General features: G+C 37.3%; 1 protein-coding gene across 6 annotated transcripts in view; it reads right to left on the reverse strand.

The window, feature by feature from the left end:
- LOC129574874 (homeobox protein prospero) overlaps positions 1 to 14715 on the reverse strand; it is a 144314-nt gene that overhangs the window by 87818 nt on the left and 41781 nt on the right. For all 6 annotated transcript variants that reach the window (XM_055457428.1, XM_055457425.1, XM_055457418.1 and 3 more), the window contains exon 2: positions 10264 to 10372. The gene's annotated coding sequence lies outside the window, so the exon portion shown is untranslated. The remainder of the gene's footprint in view (positions 1 to 10263; positions 10373 to 14715) is intronic.

Genomic DNA, 14715 nt, shown 5'->3' on the forward strand with positions numbered 1-14715 from the left:
GAGAGAGAGAGAGAGAGAGAGAGAGAGAGAGAGAGAGAGAGAGAGAGCGGATGGACCCAGCCATCTCTCGTTTGCGGAAAACAGCCGAAAAGCATATGAGATTAGTGCAATGCATACATTTTCTCATTCAATATTTGCTATCGAAAATTTTTGTATTTTCATTTTAACAGGCATATGTGTATATGTGTTTTTGTTGTTGAGTTTCTCTCTATATTTTTGTTGCGTGTTTTATGTGCGTTGTTGTTGTTATTGCTGGTGGTGGTGAAGGTGGTGGTGGTGTTGTTTTTTTTGTATTTCGATCGTTCATTCGTTTTTTTATTTTGTATTTTGATTTTTGTGTTCGCTTTTTGGACGTTTGCATTGCCTATCGTTCGGGTTCGCGCGCGCGATGATTTTAAAAGGGAACCATAGAGCCTTTTCCACATACACATACATACACACACACTCGCGCGCTGGCCATAGATGGAATAATTAGGGATTGCGTTTAAACATTGTCATATAGACGAGAGCTCCAGTGGTTAAACTAAAAGTTTTTCTTTCAGGAAAAAAAAAACTCTCATTGCATATATTTTGTGTTCGTCGAATGCACACACATCCAATTCCAATTCCACCGTCGCACGGTTTACGATTTATGCATACTCTTCTCTATCCACAGCGTGGTTTTTTTTCATTTCGGGTTTTTCATGTGTTGTGTGTGCAACGCGATATAAAAAAACTTGCATTTTTTTTTGTATCGTTGAATTTTGCTGATGATCTGTGTTGTGCGTGTGTTAATTGTATATAGGCCGTCGTGTGTTTTGGTTCCGTGTGTATTCTTTTTGGGTAAAAAGGGAAAAAGCGAATCGGTCGGTTGTGAATATTTTTGGTGTGTAGTGCGGTGCGCGCAACGCGATGAGTGTGAGAGCCCCGATATGCACACAGGAAAAATGACTGTAAAGTGTATGCGTGTGCATGTATGGACGCGATTCGGAAAAAGCAAAATCACATATACTCGCGCCGCACACCGCGCGCTAAAACCCACGTCAATATCGGAACGTCGGTGCACTATCAAAACGATATTTCGACATAGAGAGAGAGAGAGAGAGAAAGAGAAGAAGAAGCGAGAGCGGCCGCAGCAGCGTGAAATAAAATTTGATTTGTTGTTGTTGTTTATGAATGTTAACAAAGCTTTTTCAACCTTTGTATCTTCGAGTTTTTCGAGCTAGACGATATACCCGATAAACCAATGGAAATATACAGATATTTTCAAACAGAGCACCAGCACAACCATAACACATACCGATAGTACGTAACCGAAAATACGAGGACGAAAGAAGAATGAGAGGAAAGAAGGAGAAGAAAAAAACACAACATCAACAGCATATATTGCATTCGGGCCTATTCGTTTTAGCCAGTGAGCGCATCTAGTGCATTCATCATGGTGGAGTGTGAGAAAGAGCAGCGAGTGGCGGTGCACAGTACAGCATATACACACAAGAGCATTGGCAACAAGAAAGGGAATAATGGAATGACGCGGGAAACGTAAAAACGTCATGCAAAATTTTTAGTGCGTTTGTCCATCTAGTGCATTTGCAATTTTGCACAGTGCTTTTTTCACGCTATGCCTAATTTTTTTTAACAGATTTCGCGTACTCCATTCTTTCTGCGTGTGTATGTGTGTGCATGTGTTGTTTTTTTCCATTCGTTCATTTGCATTGGATCTCATTCGCTCTCTGTCCACTTTTTTGAATTTGTTCGATGCGCGCATATTTTTGCTTTCCATCTCTGATGAAGAGTTTCCATATCAAGTTTCGCGTGATAGACGCAAATGCACCGAGAGATTCTATGTTTGCTAATGGTGTGTGCATTACCGGAATATATGCGTTGGACAGTGCTGTTGTTGCTGCCGCCGCTGCCACTGCTGTGTGGGCTATTGTTATTGTTGTTTTTGTGTTCCAAGTTTTTGTTTTTGTAGATTTAAAACAACTTTAATTAATAACTATGGCAAATTTTTCAGCTCGTAGGCTACTGCTGCTATTGATGCTGCGGAGGCCGCCACGACACTACTCGCGCTTGCAAGTACGAATAAGCCCGGTAGAGTGAGAGAGAGGCGAGTGGGTTGTATGTCGATGCTCGGCTGATGAATGTCAATTCTTTTGTGCGTAAATGCAATTTTGCTCATTTGATTGCATTGGATTGCAGTGTATCTAGTGCATACACACACACACACACATGGTGGGCATAGCGAGAGAGAGAGATCCAAAGCGCCCGCACACCGACACTGGCTTTGGCAATCTAATTTATAGCTACATTCAAATATAAATACATTACATACGAGCGAGAACGAGATCGTATACCAAAGTGGCTTACGTCGGCCATAGACAATATCACTCTGGCATTTTTGGTTTGGTGTGTGCGAGTTAGCGAGAGAGAGAGAGAGAGAGAGATGTGATGGCATGCATTCGACTGAAATGCGCTGCATGAGGTATTAGCGCCAATTTAAATATATATCGCTGCTCTTTCTAACGGATTTTCACAATGCATCCGATTCGCCATTTTTTTCTTCTCTTTTTTAGTTTTTGCAGACAAGCGAAAAAATTTCGCTTCTTTCCTCTTTGCAATTTCTCTCTCCTTCTCTCTCTCTCTCTCTTTCTCTCTCTCTCTCTCTTTCTCCATTTCAAAAATATCCATTCTTCGTTCTCAACGCATTCTTATGGACGACCGCAACTTTTCGATTTAAGTCTGTATAAGGAGCCAACTTCATCTTTTTTTTTGCTCTCCCCCTCAACAAAATGAAAAAAAAAACCACGTAATCCTTTCGAAGTTTGTGAAGTTAACGGCCGCCAGCCATTCGTCAAATGAACGAAGACGCTGTTGGTTTGTCAATTGTTTTTTTTGCACAACATCCGAGAAAAAAAAAGGATTCTTGTTCCACATTTTGTACGCACTCAACACATATCTAATTACATTTTAAATACGATCACTAGCTCTATATTGCAAAATGAGTTTTCTACTCTATACCAAAATATGCGGCCGCGCTCATTTTGGCTGAGCTGTCATACGAGAAAAAAATATTTGAAGAGAAAAAAGAAATTTTGTTGTAATGTCATTATGAAACAAGGAAAGAAATGAACGGCAAATCTCTTCGGGCCATGCAAATGTTCAAGTGATGATTAAAAGAATCGCGAATCCGTTTCGAAAAGGCGCGAGTAGGCGCACGCTAGAGAAAGAGAAAGAGAGAGAGAGAGAGAGAGAGACAGCGACAGACCGACCATAGTAGCGCAAGCATCATTAATTAATTCTAAAATATCCTGCGATGACCGGATTTACGTTTGTTTTGTTTATGTTGTATTCATTGTCTCTCTTTCTATCGCTCTATGTTTTCTCTTTGTGTTCGTTTTGCGGAAAGAAATTCACTGGAATAAGTTTTGAAAATTTTCTGTATTAATCTTAAACGCTCTCGACTGCCGACTCAGTACCGTAAACTTTATTCAAAACACAATGTGCGGAATACGAAATTCGAGGGCCACTCTCTTTTGTTCGGCACACACGTTTTTCAATCAAAGGGGGAGTACGCACACACACAGTGTATGTCTCTTGGTCGATAGGCACATCGCGTGCAAAGCATTTTATTCAAATAACCAAGTCAACTATCGTCATGGAAAAAAAAACAAAGAACGTCGTGTATTCAGTATGATACATTAAATTCCATTTAAGTCACCTATTAAAGCGATTATAAAGGATAATGTGTCTATAACCCAGTTTTCTTGTGAATCGACGGAGAAGGCGAGAGAGAGAGAGAGACTTGGTGAAATTGCAACATTGAATTATTGTCACATCGATCATCAATTTTCGATACAAACTATAGCTCGACACTCCACACTCAATCCATTTCAGAACAATATTTTATTGAAGATTTTTTTCGGGGTGAGAGTGAAAGAGAAGCTAAACATGCATAACTTATTGATGGCATTTCATCTTGGTCAACACTTTATCGTTTCGTGATTGTTTGCAACTGGATTGCGAAATTCCAAATGAGAATTGATATCAACCTGTCGGCTTGTGCATTCGTTCGTTTGCTCCCCTCGCCCCAAACATTTATATCGATCCGACAGCAAAACTCTGTGCTTCCGCCCGAGAGTACACGCAATTTGTACGGTTTATACTTAATTTTCATTTGCAATTCATTTCATTCAATTCGAGGCCTCGAAATCGAAACAATTTTTGCGTTAAATGAAAAGTCAATTTCAATATTTGTGAATTGTTTATGCGCCACACATTTTTTTTTGCACGGTGTCTATGTGTATGACTCTTCTCTTGCTGGTTGGCATGGCTTTGCTCAAACTTTCGAAAACGAATAATCAATAAAATTATATTATTTTTATTGTTCAACATAGCTTAAATTCAAAACAATTTGCCAAGCACTGAATCAGATGCAATCTCAACGCAATGCTATTTCATTGATTCTTTTTGTCTCCCATACAGTTTTAGCTGTAGATAGCCCATCTTGCTCTCTTTCACTCTTCATTCTCTTCCATTTGTGTCGTTTTCTCTTTATTTCTACCTTTCACCTCATCCTCTCGCCTCCGCTATCCACACTTTCCCCAGAATTTGGTCCACAATTGAAAGACAATAAACCGAAAATACCATAATGAAAACAATAAATTATTGGTAAATATTCATTGTGCCATCTTAACAACAAAATGTCCAAGCCGTAAGTTTGAAAGACAAAACCATATCGATGGTGTTCGAAATGCGGTTTCTGAGATTCAAAATATATTTGTATTGGGATGAACATATATATATATATATATTTATTTATGTATGGATGGTCGAATTGCAATGCGATAACGATACATTGGTCAACTGTGTGTAATAACAACCGTTTGAATCGAACTTGAATCGAAACCATTTAATAGCCCCATCCATGGCTCAATATTATTGAACTATGTGGATTTTCATGCAAACGGTGTACCAAAGTCTTCAACCCTGTACTCGCTGTAGTCAAAAATTGCTTTTGAAACATTTGCAAGCAAGCAATTTTTCCACCTTTGTTGTTGATAAATATCTGACGTGGAGTCGAAGCTGCCCCAAAAATATATACATATATATATATATATTTGGAAAAGTGTTTGCCATTCAATTCAAGTGGTAACATTTCAGAAATTATGAACAGTTCTCTCGTCTGATTTCATTTTATCGGTTGGATATTTGAGATTTTTAATTTATCAAAAACTACAAGGGTTTTGAGAAGCGGTCAAATCGCAAACACCATAGCAAAATTGACTGTAAACGGACATTCGTTTGATGTCGATTCAAGTGCTCGAGGGTGTCATAACTTGTGCTTGTTTTGCATGATAATGTGAATGACTCGAAAACTGAACCGGATAATCACTGGACAGGGAAACGATTTCTTCATTCAACTTGCAATAATGTGTTTTGAATATGGAAACGGTAGCTAAAATCCATTGAACAAATGAAAGAGACATAGATAGAGAGAAAAAAGAAATTCTATTATATTTCGTTGCTCTTCGTTGATGTTTTACAGTTCACAACAACAATAATTACATGAACGTAGCTAACCGCACCTCACTGAGAGATCTCAAATGATCTCAAGGTATATATATATATATATATATATCGTATGGCTTACACCTACATGATTCCTTGTTTGTTGTCGTTGTTTTTGTTATTGTTGGTCAAAATGAAATTCCTTTATCCATCATTAGCAACGGGTGCAATGGTTGGTTTCAATAGACGCATTCATTAGGAAAATGTTTTTTGATATGTATATGAAAATAGATAAGTGAAAGCCCCGATATGGCGAAAGCCAAATGTGTCGTTTCTTGGCCCAAAGGTGATTTTTTGCCATCAAGCTGTCGCGCGCGATACACAAACCAATGTCTCATATGGTGTTCTCCGATATTACACTCTCTTACTGTGCTGTAGAATGTATGGTGTGCGTGCGCGATCGCGCTCACCATTGGACTCGGACATTGGGTGTGCAAAAGCGCGCGCGCGCGCAAGCGTCATAATAATATTCAAGTAATTCATTACAAATAAGAGTGAGACACACACACTTGTGTGATAATGCATGGGTCTTTGACATTAACAGCATTTGCCTTTTGAATAATATCACTTAAATTTTCTTGTGCCGCTTTGCTGGTGTGTGTGTTTGTGTGCTGGCGCGCAAAGAGAGCGTAAATTGAAAATGTGAAGGAACGAGTGAAAAAAAAATAGTTTATATGACCACGACGACGACGACGAAAAAAGCTCGAAAATAAAAATCATCAATTTTCAGCGTGAAAAACTCATCATCATCAAGACTCCCCAAGGATTAATCGCCACACCTCACAACGATCTGTGGAATTTATATCCATGTCTGTGTGAAGTCATTTCGTTTCGGAATAAACAGCCACCAAAGATTTTCTCAACTTTTCGGCCACTTTTTTTTATTATTCCAAAAACGAAACGCAATTCTTGATTACTTTCGGGTGCTTCATAAATTATGAATACAGAGGAGAGAAGCCGAAAAAAGAGAACCAACACCTAAGCCCACAAGTGAGGCGAAGCGTGCGCGTGGTGCGAATAAGGAACAAAAAAAAGAGCGAAACTATCAGCTCATATGTTATCATCACACACTCGCTCACCGCACCTAATGCCATACGTGCCAGTTAAGACATTTTTGTTGTGCGTGTGAATGTTTACGGTTAATTTCAATTACACCACACTCTCTTCATTCCCATTATGATTATATATTCTTATGCGTTTAAATATACGCGCTCCCATTGATCCAACGGTGAGAAGTGTTTTCTTACGTTTTCTTCGAACAAACATTAACGTACACACACTTAATTGTAATGAAAACGAACATCTAATTGTCACAATGATTCGGTAAATACTACGGAGACGTTCCCATATTTTTTCTCAATCCAAAAAAAACGCCATCACACACTTGAGCAACGAGGCTCGGTCTGTCGCAACGAAACCGAGCCATAAACTATACAATAATTAAATACGGACAATAATACGAACGGGCCGAGCTCTCTCTCTCTCTCTCTCTCTCTCTCTCGACGACTCGCGCACCATCGATACCACACACACGCTTTCTCGTTTGCATACGCTTCTTTTGCATGAAACTGTTGATTCAAATGAAGCTACTTATCTTCCTATTTGAAAAACCCGAAAAAAACCTTTTTATGAACGAAGTAATTGTAATGTCGTTTATGGCCGCGTTATAACATTTTCACATTGAATAACCTCAAAATTTAACGAAAATCTGCGAAACAAAAATCAAAATGGCAATGAAAAAAAGTCTAAAACGAGACAAAAAAAAAACTAAGATCTCTTCAAATTTTCGAGTGAGACCAAAAAAATGTGACAAAAATTCTGTTCAAAACTAAACTCCTAACGAGTGTATCAAGTGTCAAAGAAATGTGTCTATAGCTAACTGATACTACGAAATTCAACATCAAGCATGATTTCAAGTGTTCAATGAATACTGTTCCTGTGCTCAGGACTAAGAAGTTTTAATTATTTCCCATTTTTTACCAATTCAATTGAGAGAAAAACACTATTTTTGAGTGGGCTACATTGCTATAAATGAATCGTTGCATGGTCTGCATTCACTTTATCCTTTTACTCATTCATATGTTAACGTCCAATTGTGTACTTTGTGATTCACATTCCGATAGCGAAGCGCAGGGAATTTGGCTTTTTTTTGCAGGGAAAAACGGAAGAAAAACGAATGAGTACCCAAATCGATGCAGATCGGAACGATGCTCTTCTTAAACATTGGAACTGAATTTCATCTAAGACGGAAAAGATTCCACGTGTCTTCTAATCTAAATATGCTAAAAATCAACTCGTAACCTAAAGTTGATAAAAATCATCGACCTTTGTTCTGCTAAAATCCTACCTAATCACACATAATCTTAACAATCTAATCACACATTCGATTGAATGTGTTTCATTCAAAATTTTGGTTTTGTCTCTTCCGGATATTGTTTCTTTGCTCAGTATTGTCTTTGGATTGCCTTCGCCCGATCAAAATAAAGATTTGATGTCGTATTCTCACTTTTCAACGAACTAAATTCCATCTTAATACACTCAAAACCGTATTCAAAATGTTTTGAAATTGCAAAATTGTACACTTGTTAGTTTCAATGGAAGTCATTAAATGATATACGTGTGTGTGCACGAGTTCAAAACCCTTCGTTAATCAATAGACACAAAGATTGCTATCTAATAAAGCATCAAACCACCTTTCAATGTAAAAGCAGCAGCACAATCATATAACAAGCACCACGTGCTTTGTTTTCTCGACGTGGCATGTGTGTTTCTCGGTGTGTATGTGATACCGAATCAAATGATTTCAGCTTTAGCTGTATTTCATGCGATATACAAAGCTGGACGAGCAAGCGAACGGGTGTGCAGGATAAATTTGGCTCAAAAAGGATACGTGCGAAAACAATTGTCTGAATCGAGAGATCAATTTGCATATCAAACAAATAAGACTGTATATCGTAGTCGCCATACTCTCTCTCTCTCTCTCTCCCACTCTCGCGTGATTTTTGCCAGCGATAAAAATAAGAACTTGAGCTCTTTATTTTTGTTTTATGCGAGTCAATGAGTGTATGGATGAAGAAAACTAGCACCATTAAATGAATGGGTTTCGGTGCGCACACCTATCATATGATATGTTTTCCAATAAAATACAATGACCATGCGACGGATCCGAAACGTGCAGGGGAGACCAACATTATGTTTATTACTATCAAAACATTGCATTACATTTTCGGGTTCACTTCCCTCCAGTCACACAAATACACACTCATTTCGGTATCTTTTGAACTTTTGCTCAGATTCATTAGAGACACAAAAGTTGCACAGTCTCACGTAGCGCATTTTCAGTTATTGATTCATACTGATGAAAGAAGAAATTCGGTAAAATCACATCTCAGCCGATGTATGGGAAGCAAAAGCGGTCTCACGCACCACACACACACTCTCTTAATTTTACCGTTAATCCATTTGACTAAATAGTCGTTGTGGCTTTTTTGAGACGATGACAACACAGCGATAAGGTGAACCATAAGAAGATAAACACATTAAATCGAGGGTTTTTGCGACAAAGAGAGAGAGAGAGAGGGGGGGGGGGGGGAAGTAAACGGCAACAAGATTTTCGGCATAGCCATATGGATGTTTTCTGTTTTTGTTTTTGATATCAGCGATTATTTGCTCATTTTCATTCATATAGTCGCCATGAGATTGAGGTAAGATTCTTTAAACGTATCCAAATAATAACTGATCCGATGAGCAACTTGGTGAAAATGGGCCTCGAATAAGAGCGAGAGAATTATCCACACGTAATGCAGATTGCGAAATGAAATCACTTCCGAATCGCCTACGGTATTGTGATTGCAAGCAATAGGGAGAGACATTACCTCTTAACGGCGCTTCGTTTACTCTTACTCTTCGCTCTATCTCGAGAGTGGGCAAGAGACAGAGAGAGAAAGAGAAAAGAAGGGAACAACTTTTGTTGTTTGACTTGTGGAGCACATGCTTGCCAAACAACAGAATCGTCGTCGTTGTCGTTCAGCAGAGCACGTGGATATATTTGCATGAGGGTTGTGATTTTTTTTTTTTATTTATGTAGAGGACGCGAAAATTGCACAAAAAGAAAAAGAGAGAGAAAAAAGACACATACACACAACTAAATGTGAACTTCATCTGTTATTCACCCGAACAATGTCAGGCGCATACTTTTTTTCCTCGTTGTTGTTCAATCTCTGGTTTCATGTTTAATTTTTCCTACAGCTCACACTTTTTTCTCTTGCGTTGTTGTGAAAAACCGCAGTGTGTGTTTGTACGCTTTTTTCTCTCTCTCGCTTCGGTAATAAAACAAATGAAGAATCAATAAAAATTGATTCTTCGAACACATAAAGTGTATAAATCATTTGGGTTTCATTTGCTTAATAATTTGATATCATTATCGATTTTTTTAAAAAAGCTTAATATAAATAATATGCACTTTTTACACTTTCTACGTGCATTGCATACACACGATCCAGTGAAATTTCGTTGTGTTTGTGTTGTTAAAATTCATTTCGTTTGTTTTATTTTATTTTTTCGGCACTTTTTTGGCATTATGTCAATATTGCGCGCGCGGGGCCGACATTTATAATTTTTATACATAAAAATTACTCTATGTATATACATATAATTTGAAATTTGTGATATGCACGTGTGCAACATTGAAATCAAACAAGATATGGTACTCACTTTATTCAATTTTCCTTTGTATTTTCGGATCAATTTCGGACCTCAATTGTTGGTTGTTGTTTTTTGTTTTGTTTTTACTGAAATGATGATGATTGAGTACGAAATAATGCTGGAATGGGAAAAAAAGAGAGAAAGAGAGTGTATGTGTGAAAAACACGAAAAAGAACTTTATTAATATTTACAATGAAATCAATCTTTTACTTTGTATATGGACAATTGCACCAATTTTAAATCAAGTATCAAAAAGTTTTCCACAATTCGAATTGGGCAAGCAGCGAGTCATTTGCATGTACAAATACATGAGTATACAAATATATGAATTTTGATACAGTCGAGTTAAATTATTAAAGTCATGTATTTGGTTGACTGTGTGACCATCAGGTGGAATGAATTTGCATTTTCTGCAAGGATTAAGAGTGGCAATTTAAGAGCATGTATTCGATTTTATCCAAGCATTCACTTGATTTTATTTCAATGTCAAGAACAAAATTTCATCTAGGAGCTAAGCAGTGGAATAATATATAATGATGCAATGAGAGGAGCGGAACTCGAACTCAAGTTGTGAATTTGAATTTTAATGTGTTTGCACAAATTGGTGGCATTACATTACGAATACAATTGTATTGATGCACAAGGATGACGAAAAATGAGTAGTATTGAATTAGACATACGAAAATATCATTGCATCGCGTTCGACTGTTGCCGATGCAAAATCAGTGGCAACGGCCAAAAGTGGCACTGATTTTTCGGGTGCCAGTTCGTTGCTTATATATAAAAGCTGTATATTTGTTGAATTAATTCTGTTTTGCATGCGGTTACATGGTACAATTTTTGAAAAGGGTCATACGAAATGATAATTCTTTCGATTGAGCAGAGAAATAATCAACGAAAAAACATGAAAGAAGAAGATGTTAACGAGATAGAAAGTGGACAACGATCGTTCTAAACGGAATGGCCCAAAACTAGCAACGGACAGCAATAAATTATGAAAACTAATCGCCGCAATGGCATCATTCGAGAAAGAGAGAGAGAGAGAGAGAGAAGAAAAAAACCGGTGTGAATTTATCAAGGGGAAAATTACCCTTTTACTTTGAAAACCAATGAATAACCGGACGTACGCAAAATCTTTGCTTTGAATCTCTTCCATACGCAACATCAAAACACAAAAGACAACAGCAGCAAGAAAAAAAGACACAGTCGAAAATTGAATCTTATACGAGTGTGAAACTAATTTGCCGTTTCACTAGACTTACTCTAATTCATACTGGATATATGTAGAGCCAATATGTAGATGAAATGTTTTCAGATTTGAATCGAAGATAATGAATGCAAATGAGATGGTGCTGGTCAGTAAAAAGAGCGTGTACGTATGAGGCATACGATTACAGTTGCGTTAGATTCAATCGTCCGGTTCTTATTCTTAAAATGTTGCACAAAACACATGCGGCAGCATGGAGAGATGGAAACATAGATGGACGGTAGGAGAGAAAAAAGACACCGAATCACTTGTGACACATTACAACATGCTGGAGCACAATCTCGAAATTATTTTACATTGAATTGGTTCATGTGACCAATGTTATCTTGAATCAAAATGCTTAAAATCCAAAGCATTGCCGAGATTTGCGTAAGGATGTTGTTACATCCCACTCGGATGGACTCCAATCATCAGACACAGATGCACAAATCCGCAAATGATTCGGTAAATCTAAAGATTTGTCCAATGTCATACTCTCACCCTCTCCGTCTCTCTCTCTCATTTACTCTATCACCGGTCGAAAATGAAGAGAAGAAAATGTACAAAAGAATATTTTCTATTTCGGTTGAACCGAATCTAAAAAAAAAAAAACAAAGAAACGCAAGAGCTCGGACAGTAAGTGTATTGTCATAAAAGTTATAGCCAATACATTTCAAATGGTTGAATTAACTTATTAGAAAACGGTCAAGCATATGAGAGCAAATTTTGTAACCCTTAAACATGTTTTCGTATGCTAATAGCCAAGCCAGGGCCGGAAATCGATGCAAATGTGCCCTTCGTTTGCTTTGAGGCGTTCTGTGTTCGATTTAAAGGCAGACTTCGGCCGTACTCGATCAAGAAATCGAATTAAAATGTGTGTTGTTACTAGTAAAGTATACTTTGCTGGTATCACGCGAAGAGTTTTTTGAGTTCTTACGGAGAGTCTAAAGTATTTGCTTTCCAATTGGACGCAGATCATCACAGATTTTCGACTCAAATGTACTTTTCAAGTCCAAAAAATGAATATATTTTCACTGTTCATGCCAGAAACCCGACTTGGATGCTCTGCATCAGTACGTGCCCGGTATTGAAAGGGTCACTGCTGTATGTCACAAATACGTCGTGCGGCAAACATGTATGCGTAATAATTCGACAAAGAAAACGATTGGCAAGCCAAAGAAAATTAGAGTGAGAGAAAGAGATGGCGAACGAAGCGAGTAAAATGTTTGCATCGTTTTATGTGATTCGTTTCGCACTATAATCTAAATTGGGTCGGTCATCGGTTTAGCATTCACATTTACCGTAGCATTTGGATATCATTTTAATGGCTATGTGTGTGTGTGCTTGTGTTTTTTCTCTGTGTCTTCTTTAACAATGGTTATTAGTTTGGCATAAGATCAACTAGAGTCACCATTCTCCGTTTGAAATGGCAAAAATGACTCGATTGCTAAAACTGAATTAAAGGATTTATCTTAATCAGTGGGAAAAATACGACTTATTTTTGTCAAATGAAAACGAAATGAATTTCAATGTAATTTACTGGTCATTTCTTCCAAAATGGTTTCGCCCGAATGTGTTTCCTCCGGAGGAATATCGAGATAAACTGGTTTCTCATCAGTGTATCGAACTTCGAATAGGCTACACATATGTGACATATTTGCGATGAGAACTTGGGTCATTTTATTTCCCATCCGAAAATGTTCGACTCAATTAAGAGTTTTAGTTTACTTGTAATCATAAATTGGTCGACATGTCGCTCGAATAAAGCCAATCTTTTCTTCTCTTTTTTCTCATCTCAATTACTTTACATAAAATCGGGTGTATCTTTTGTCCGAAAAACCGAAAAAAATCCATATCTTGATTGTATGAGAACCCAAAACCGGTAAATCCATGCACTTAATATGTTTATGCGATTAAATTTGCATTGAAAGGATATTTGTACAATTTGCCGATCAATTTGTAAACCATGGCAAACTGTGACATATTACCCATGCTCATCACCCTGGTTCGTGTGTGTGTGTGTGCGTCGAACGAAGAATGCCGGGTTGGCTAGAAAAAAAAGTGCCATTTAACAATAATCCGCGTATAATAATGACTGTCAACGTCCGAGTGAACGCGTTTGATTTACTGATAATCAATGGACAGTTTTTTTTTTCATAATAGAATTTGCTTTCGGTTTGTATAAAGGAGAAAAAAAACAGTTCCATTGAAATGCCACCACATTTTTCTGTGCGAATCAATTGAAATGAAAAAAAAAAAACTCAAAATGATTTGAACATATCAAAAAAATGACATTTTTTTCATTTCATGCGATTTTTTTCCCATTCGACTCGAATGTTTGTCGTTGTGAAAAGAATGAATTAATCGTTTTGGCGAAGAGTCAAATTCCATTTTTAATCGTTTTATAATTTGGTTTTTGTCTATGAAGATTTTTATCATTTTCATTGTCTATGCAGATTAAAACTGGATCAATGCAACCCGAAGATTTACACTCATTATTTCGTTTTGATGAAGATTTCAATTTGATTGTCCCATGTCCTGTTCTATTTTGAATGAAAAACAACACCACCACGATAATTGTGATGCGTGCCTAAAAGATATGCATGTAAAGTGTCTATATAATTGTGAAGAGCATGTCGAAGTTCATTAATTCATACGGACGGTAGCATGAAAGAAAATCATACGCGAAGCGCAATCAATTGAATGTAATTCTTCTGAAGCTTGCGTATAATTGTGTAATTACTTATATACTCGGCACTATTGTTTTTTGTTTGGTTCGTTTTGGCTTTCTTTTTTTTTCATATATGGTCACCGTGCGCGAAAATTAAATATTAACCAATGTGTGTGTATGGGACAATGAAGGAAAAACGCACGATGTTCCCATCCAAACAGGTGAATACATGCGCTCGATTTTTATTCACAAACGGTATAACAAAACCGAAAAATTAGCTATAGATAGATAGTATCGCTATTAGACTAATGATTGATTCCAATTTTCCATAAGAAAATTCACCCGAAAATATTTGTGGGAGATCGAACGAAGATGATAACAACAACGGAAAAATTGAGAATGAGTGAAAGAGCGGTGGTTGTAATTGTGCTATATCCTATATGGCACGGCCATATGTTTCCATTTTCAATGGCACTTTTTTTTCTCCTCGCTCATATTTATACATTTTCACCCCAGGTTTGGGGTTTTTATAACGCATGCATAC

The sequence above is a fragment of the Sitodiplosis mosellana genome, unplaced genomic scaffold (genome assembly GCF_009176505.1).
Source record: "Sitodiplosis mosellana isolate CC-2019 unplaced genomic scaffold, AAFC_SMos_1.0 Smas_scaffold_6165, whole genome shotgun sequence".
In the NCBI taxonomy this organism is placed as follows: Eukaryota; Metazoa; Arthropoda; class Insecta; order Diptera; family Cecidomyiidae; genus Sitodiplosis; species Sitodiplosis mosellana.